We start from the raw sequence: 9,285 nt of genomic DNA, 5'->3' as shown, positions 1-9,285 counted from the left end.
ATTAAAGAGGCCTTCTCTCCCCAATGTTCCCACCTCCTAAAACCATCACTCATGTGGAATATTAGAATTTCCACATGTATTTCCTTTTGTGAGGACAAGCATTGAGGGGAGCACCTTAGACATGCTAGGCAGGTGCTCTAACATTGAATAATAAACCAGTCTGAGAATATCAACATAGGAACAAGGACATGGTGTGATGCTGAGAACAAAGCAAGGACATGCATCTGAGCAAAGAAAGGACAGGGTGCAGGCTGGAAGACCGCAGAAGAAAAAGCATGGAAATGGGGTAGAAGAAAGAACCGGCAGTTATTAAAAATATCACCCCCGCACTTGAATTGCACATTCATGTCATTTTTCAAACTACACATTTGGATATAAATAAAGGAATTTACCAGAACTATTTTGCCAAAGCCATGGAGCTACAAGCTGGAACACAAAGCCTAGCCTGATTGTTGCCAGAGTTCTGAGTTCCTAATACCTATATTACTAAGTCCTTGGGATTCTGGATCTTAGAGGGGGGGGCTTTCCTTTCTTTGAGGGTGGAATGAAGTCGAATGTGTTGCAGAGTAATGGAGAGCTATGCTTAAGCAAGACCCTTTGATCCTGGATTGCCCAGGAACAGGAAAGCTGAGAACTGACTTGAGGTAGTTTTCTGTGGTTGCTTCCATTATGTTCCAAGTTGTCCTGATGGTTAACTCCTGAAAGGAAGAAAATGGGATTCAAGAAAGTTCTGCGAGCCGGGCGATGGTGGCGCACGCCTTTAATCCCAGCACTCGGGAGGCAGAGGCAGACGGATCTTTGTGAGTTCGAGATCAGGCTCGTCTACAGAGCTAGTTCCAGGACAGGCTCCAAAGCCACAGAGAAACCCTGTCTCGAAACTCCCCCCCCCCATAAAAAAAGAAAGTTCTGCGTAGAATCGAGATTCTCATTGGCCTCTTAGGAACTGATGTGTTCTTAATGTGGGAGTAGAAGGGTACAGAGTTGTCAAGCATTGAGAATTGTTGATTTAACAAGTCACTTTCGATATTTGGCACTTAGAATGATTTGGTAAACACAGATAGCTTTACTCATGGTCTGGTTAATACTTCCTGTTATAGAGCCCCAAAGATCTGTCCAAAGATCTTTCTTAGGTAGAGAACTGTACTTCTCTATCTTTCACTATGTGTGAATACCCACCCCGTGCCCTCCTCCAACATGAATATATCCTTTATATCCCCCATCTTCCTATCCCTTCTCTCAGTAACATATCTAAATCATATCTAAATATTAATTAGGTCTGTGTGTTCTTTAGTTTGAATGTATGCTCTCACTGCATAGCACAGGCTGGCCTGAAACTTGCCATCTTCCTCCCCCGGCCTTCTTAACATAAAGGTCACAGGTGTGCACTACCATGTCTGAATCTAAAGTTGTGTTTTGCTTGTTGTGGATTGCAGTGGTTATAGAATTAAAGGATGAAAAAGGTAGATTTTAAGGTACTCTTCCTTTGATGCAGATCCATTTAAAAAAATAATAAATTGTTCAGAACATACATTGGACCCCATTCTCAGCCACTTCATCAGGTAAGGCATTAATAAACATTGTGACTTCCCTGAGTAAGTTAGTACAGAAATAACCACCTTGAGCATAGCCATCAGAAACTGTAACTCCAGCTGCACAATCACTAGGATTCTATTGTATCTAGAGGAATCATAAACCCGATGAGTTTAGCAATAGTGACAAAGAAACGTATAAATAAAGAGAAGGAAGGTGTTTTTTTTTCCAGTTGCTGAGCTACCACAAAGTGAGCTCAGGTCTATCTTTAACCTTGAGCTGTTGATAAATGCACCCACCAATGTTCCCATTTCCATAGAATTCCTGGCCTAGACCTAGAATAAATGCATTTTCCTACTTTCAGTCTTAGACAGAGACTGAAGACCATTGTAGACAAACTTCTCAGATAGCATTGTCCATGGTACTCAATAAGACCTTGTTCTGATGCAAGTTTCAATCCAGTATACCTGAATGGGTCCCCAGGTCCTAGGTTTTTAGAGCATTTCCAGAGGTTGCTGCTTCAGCTGTTGTCTCCTGGTACATCTTTTGAGAAGCTCAGTTCTCAAGGATGGCAGAAATATGCTATGGAGGTCATCTTTGGAACATTCTTATAAATTTTTAGGGACATGTTTCTTCATGGTGGCCTTATCCCAATGTTTGAAACAGATTTTAGGGTACTTTGATGACAGGCTAAATTTTTAATGTTCAATATTGTGCCAAGCAATCCAAATTTAAGGATGAGGCCAAACTATGGTAATAACAATCAATTAGTTACCATAGCCATATGTTTCTTGCTGCATTTTCTAGAGTTCTTCAGTAGAATCAGGCTACAGTTTTTTAATGATATATATAATAGCTTGTTATCCCAAGTAGATAAGAACACATGAAAAATACTAGAAATTTGAAAAAGATTCCATCCTTAATATCAATGCTTTCAAGATATATTTAATTAAAACAAATAGAAAAGTTTTTTCCTTTCTCTTAATCCAGTTTGATAAGTGGCCATAGCCATTTCTCACTGCAATCATAATAAACTACAACACATATCCCCAGTAGATTTTATGAATCCATACAAATAGTTCCGGTCATTCTCTATGCTCCAAAGTTGTGTTAGTACACACACATACACACTCAAGCACACACACACTCATGTTCATATGTATGTACTCATACATATGAAATACATATGAAGCACACATACTCGAGCACACTCGAGGTATTTGCTACATAAGGATTTCAGCATCAATACTTTTTAAAATGTGTGATTCTTTAGACTTTTTATTTTTAGACATTTCAGTTTTTAGACTTTCAATAGCACACTGATGATTAGGTTTTGATAAGCTACAAGTTCAGGTCTTCCCAGAACTTCCTGTCTGACTCTAATATGATCCCAGCATACTGAGAGCAAGTTGTTCCAACTAGAATGTGCTGAAGGCATGGAGGCTGCTTCCATGCAGGGCATATTTCAGCTGTTTTCCAAATAACATGCTTGTGGAGATTAGAGGATAATCTGGCAGCCAGACTCAGCCAATTAAAACAGTAATCGAAATGGTCAAAAATGTTTTTCTTGGCAAAATTTTGTTAGTTCCTTCATTTGGGTTCCCTTGAGTCACAAAAACTAGGGTCAGTCACAAGACGCCTAATTTCTTTGGTTGGTTATCTTTTCTCATCAAACAGAAAAGCACCGCTGTGGAGCTGAAATGAACTGAAAGCTGTGGTGGGAGGCGGCATGAAAGCAGGCATGAGAGAACAAAGCGATTTACAAGCCAGCACAAGTACACATGGTTTGAACCCAGGACGTGTGAGGGCTTCTGGGTTGAGTGCTGAGGACAAAATGGGGAAGGAGAAGTTAAAAAATAGAAACAAATACACAGAAGACACAGTCTTAATTTTTCCACATATGCCTGTACATATGTATGCATTTATACATTCTTGTGTGCTTTCATGTTTAAGTACATGTGAGGGTACACACGCACGTACATGTAAGAGGCCTGAGGTTGTTGTTGTTGTTGTCTTTATCTCTCTTCACTTGATTCACTGAGGCAGGGTCTCTCACTGAATCCAGAGTTCCCCTTTCTGTAGTCTCGGTGGCTGGCCATCTCTGAAGATTCCCACACACTAGGATTACCAACAGCCCCCAGATCTGCATGGCTTTAAATGAGTTCTTGGGATTCAAACTCTTGTTCCTCAAGATTTTGCAGCAAGGGTTGGTCCATCTTTCCAGCTCATAGTCTTATAAAAAGTAAATTTAACTGTCCTTAGAATAATAGGCACTTGGAAATTAAAACATGATTTAAAAATATCTAACATAAATTACTGAAAGGGGTAATATATGTATTACAATTTTCTTTCACTGAAACAAATTGTGTGACAATGAATAAGTGTTTAATAATTACCTGTACCATAAGATAGAATCCAATATTTGACATTTGCCAGTTTCGTTGGTGTAAACATTTCCAACATGGCTAATCTTAATCCATCACCTTACATTGCTGATGGGTACAATTAGTTTTCAAGCCATTGTGAGCTGCTTCTGTACATAAATAAATACGGCCACAATTTTACAGAAGGAGAAGGAAAAAGAAAGAAGTAGTCTAGGTTGATATCAAGTAAAAATACTCATAGCCTGTGTGCAAAAATGAACATATCACAAATTAAACAATCTAACTTTTACTGAGATGAACGGCAACACTTCAGAAAACCCCAGTTATATAATGAATTTTAAAATGTCTATTTCAATCTATGCTTCTTTCCTTCCGAACTTTACTTTAAACCTCCACTTCTCCATGAAATTCACTTTTAAAAAATTTGAGATTAGCTGATGTATGTATCCCCTTGGAATTGAGACAATTTCAAAATATCATATATCCATAAGTCTAACTCCTTTCATTAGATTCACTTGGAAGCTTCCAGATACTTAAGTATTAATTTCTCTTGCCCTAGAGTGAGTAAATTAGAAGGTTTGGGATGGAGGCTTACATTGAAGATTTTATAAAGCTGATCTCTAACCAGTGTCAAAAACAAATCTTTATAAGTATTATTTGTTTATATTTTCACTGAAAGCACTCTGAAGGGTGGCAATGCTTTCATCCTATTAAGTTACAAACATGGGGCAGATCCCATACATATGACTTCTTTCTTCCTTTATTTCTTTGCCATACCCATACTTCTGGCAAAATAGTCAACAAATAAACACTTCCCCATTATTTTAAGTGGACTAGAAATAAGATGCTTTTTCAGAGACCATAAATTGGATTCACATTTTCCTATTTGGTTTTTTTTTATCTGAAGGTTTCAAACCAAGTTCAGATGTCCCTAAGATGGATCAAAATCACCAGTAGCCATGTGCTACCGTTATGCTCAACTATTCCAGAAAAATCCAAACAGAACAATTCACCCCTCACTTAGCATGGGAGCTAATGTTGTAGTTACCCTCTTGCTGCTCTGATGAAAATGGTATGAAAAAGCAACCGAGAGGAGAAAGGGGTTCATGTTGACGTGCAGTTCTAGAGGGATAGAGTTTGTATCATTGGTACAATTATTGCATAAGGTGTAGGAAGCAGAGAGGTCACACGTGTGTACACACAGGAAACAGAAGGGGAAAAGAGGAAATGGAGTGAGGCTATAGACTCTCAAAGCCTGACCCCATTGACCAATTTCTGCCAACAAAGCTCCGCCACCCAAAGGTTTGGAAACCTCCCCAAACAATAATACTAACTAGAGACCCGGTGTTCAAATACATGAATCTATGGAGTATATTTCTTATTAAAACCACAACACTATTTACAAATCTGATTTAATGAATTATTAATTCATGAGACTTATCTCCACTATGCTGTTATGAATATTATTAAGCAAAGCAGAAAATGTAAGTTGATATCTATGTATATGAATAATGTAAAACTATGTAGTAGTGTGGGCAAGGTTTAAACTTTTTCCTGGAATAAAATAATACAAAATGGTATATCATATAATTTATTGTGATTAATTTACTTGCATAATTCTTACTCTAAGAAATTTCAAGATATTAACAAGTGATTCAGGCATACTTTCCAAATACACAGCCATCATCATTAATAGCTGCATTGATCAACCTTCTGTCTGCAAGTCTTGGAAAACCACGTTTGGTGTGCGGAAATCTATGCCACCCTCAGGCAATGCAACAGAGCCAAGAATATCAAGAAGCACAACAAATAGCAGCTGAGGCTTCCTGCATGTGTGGTACCACTTAGGCTAATACCTAGGATATAATATCGTCTGTTCAAAGGGTGCAGCTGCACCAGCTGGATGACTGTTGAAGGCAGCAAAGATGTAAGAGGCAGAAACTGACAGCATTCCTTACCTTCCTCCACACCCACACAAGTTCTGGAAAGCGCTTCTCGAGGTCATGTTCACCAGGAGCCATAGCCAGCATTTGGGTAAAATTTATGGAGCATGGTCAACTGAAGAGAAGGAAGATTCAATACCTTGGCATGTCACGGTGAAAGCTACAGAGTGTGACTGTTAATCTTATTGTCAGATTGAATAGATTTAGAATAATTTAGGAGAAACAGCAGTAGTCAGTCTTTCTTCTTGGACTGTCATTGAACCAACAGCCCCCAAATAATGATGCAGAGCTATCTTATTAATTGTGAATACTCGGCCATAGCTTAGGTTTACTCACAACCAGCTCTTATAGCTTAAATTAACCCATTTATAACCATCTATATTCTGTCACTTGGTTCTCCTCCATACTATATATCCAACTCCTCCAAGTCTCACTGGCTTAACCCCATGCACCTCAGCTTCTTCCTGAGTTCCCTGGAAGTTCTGCCTATTCTCTCCTGCCTAGCTATTGGCCATTCAGCTCTTTACAAAAACAATCAGAAGGTGCTTTAGTCAGAGACACATCTTCACAGTTCACAAAAAAAGACTATCAAACACCATACAGGCAACTGCAACTATGAGGGCATTTTCCTAGTGTTTGAACTGAGGAAAGAGCCACCCTGGATGTGAGCAGAACCTCCCCCATGGACTCAGGTACTGGATTAAATAAAGGGGAGAAGATGAGCTGAGCATCAACATTATCTCTCTCAGCATCCTGAATGGATACAATGTGACCAGCTGTCCCACTATCTCATTTCCATGCCTTCTCTCTGGTCCTGTATCTCTTCTTATACCCTGAGATCAAACAAATCCCCTCTCTTTAGCTGCCCTCTTCAGATATCTTGTCATAGTAATGAGAAAAGGAAGTAGTACAACAGGTCCAACAGATACAGGGCATATTCATTACTGCTACAATACAAGTAACTGCCACAGTGAAACTTAGGATCTCAAACAGCAACCACTTAGTCTCACTTGTGCGGGAAGGATGAGTTTGAGCTCAGTAGGAAGAGCATGCTTCTCATTGCCACGCTGCAAGCTGATCTTAGCAGTTATAGCTCGGGCACATTCATTTGATAGCTTAGGAAAAGGGGTCTGGAACAACTTGAAAGAGCCCTTCCCACAGAGGTAGCAGAGGGACCCAGGTACAAGCAGAAATGAACACAGCTTAAGGTTAATAATTCTGGTACATTATTATTGTCCTAAACAAATTGCAAGGCCAAGTTCAAATTACATCAGGAAAGAATCACATTCTTCATATGTCAAAGTACAGAGGCAGAGAAAAAGAAATTCAACAAAACAATCAGTCACACACACATACATATCTTTTCCAGAAGAGGGCAATGGCATCATGCTGATGCTGATGACAACAGTAACAACAGTAGCTCTTGTTATGAATTTATATGGCTTAGACATTGTTCCTAAGGGGGAGAAACAAGAGAAGAGAAAGAAGAAGGGGAGAGTATACTTCATTTTTTTTCCAATTGGCTTATGAGATTAATAACATTACATATTCCATTTATAGATGCTGTAGCTAAGACAGAGGCTCATAAGCAAATTATGTGTGAACATTACTTCCTTAATTAATTAGTTGGTTTTTTGAGACAGAGTTTCTCTATAGCTTTGGAGCCTGTCCTGGAACTAGCTCTTGTAGACTGGACTGGCCTTGATCTCATAGAGATCCGCCTGCCTCTGCTTCCTGAGTGTTGGGATTTTAGAGGTGTGCACCAGCACTGCCCTGCATGAGTACTAATTTAAAAGAACAGCTATGTAAAAGAACAGCTATGGCTGACTTTTGAATAGCTGTATAGGTACACTATGTGTATTGGGTTTCAGGTGGAGGCACAAAGAAGCCAAAGGTCAGAGAGTTTGGGACTTGTTTCTAGTTCATTCAAAGTTATTGTGCTTCTACCTCAAACAAAGGTCCCACTTAGTTATTACCCAGAGAGTTCTTCTCTCTCAAGGCTAATATCAACAGGTGTGGCTAGTTGCCAGACCTCTTGCTCCTGGAATAGGGAAATAGTTGGTTCCTATCTATTACAAGAGTCTAAGGATCCAACTTAATTCTAGTTCCCTTTATGGAAATAACTTGGGATTCCACCCAGGGAGTGGTTTGCCTACAGTGTTTGGTCTAGGGTGTGAGTCTAAGGCATGAGCGTGATAGATGTAGCCCATAATTTTCAATTGGTATGTTAATGCAGTCTTTTGTCTTACTACCTTTTGCAATCAGGGGTATAATAAGCAGTTGGAAATCAAACACGGGTAGATTTTCAGTACTCACTGAGAAATTCCCTCCCAATACTATTTTACATGTTTCTGCATTTTATTATCTTTATTTGCATCTTTATATTCTTTACTATATTTCTAAATTCTTATGCCTCCACTTTGGAGAAAAGTATTTTTGTAGAGGCTGGCTCCTTCCAGCTTCAAAATGTTAAAGGCACCTACTATAATATTTTTAGTTCTGGTAGGCATTACCGATTATCTAGATCATCACGTCATGCTCAACAACATAAATACCTCACTAGGCTTTACCTCAAGAATGAACACATAAGTAGAACTCAATAGAAGGAACCCATCGAAACAAACTAACTTAATGCCATTTATTCCAGAATTCTAAAAATTGTGATGGGTTAAAAAAAATATTACACTGACACTGTGATATGTCATTTTAATGGTCTCCTCTTCCTCTTGTTTTTTCTAGAGTTGAGGCTTAGAGAATTCGGCAGATAACTTCTGTGGCATGATAGTTGAAGTCCTTTACCACTTATATTTCAGAGTGCACTGGAGTGGTAAATTCTAAGGCTCCTGCTGCTGTATTGCAGTGGAGGAGGGGCACCTGGCAACTGCCACTGAAGCAGACACAGGGTTTACAGCAGCCTTAGCAATCCCCAGTAAATGCCCTGGCCTGTCTTCTTGCTGTTGCTGAGGTCATGAACACAACAAGGTACTTTCCTGGGATATCGACAATTCCGTGAGCTCCTTGAAGGTCACAGTGGCTTTCTATGACCCATAATCCTTTAAGGGACTGTTTCCATGCCTAATTATTTGTTTGCAAGTCCTTCTATTTGAAGTACTATTGCCCTTTTCTAGATAATTTAACCCACATCAGACAATCAATGTTGGATACTTGTAAATTGGGATAATTTTCAATAATTATGGTAAATCTTCCAAGGGGAGTATTTATGTTACTATATCTTTAGATGTCAAAAACCTTAGAAGGAAATGACATACTAGTAAATTAGATTTTAAGATGCCTTTAACCGATTAAAATATTTGACTATGTAAATGAGTTTCCAGGTAGTTTAAGAAATTGTATAGTTTACTTTGCAATAGAATGGCAATGGGTTTTTGATCCTACTGCACGTGCTGGCTTTGGGGGGGCCTGGGCAG

The sequence above is a fragment of the Microtus ochrogaster genome, linkage group LG4 (assembly GCF_000317375.1).
Source record: "Microtus ochrogaster isolate Prairie Vole_2 linkage group LG4, MicOch1.0, whole genome shotgun sequence".
Taxonomy (NCBI): Eukaryota; Metazoa; Chordata; class Mammalia; order Rodentia; family Cricetidae; genus Microtus; species Microtus ochrogaster.
Note: the sequence above shows the minus strand (reverse complement) of the source record.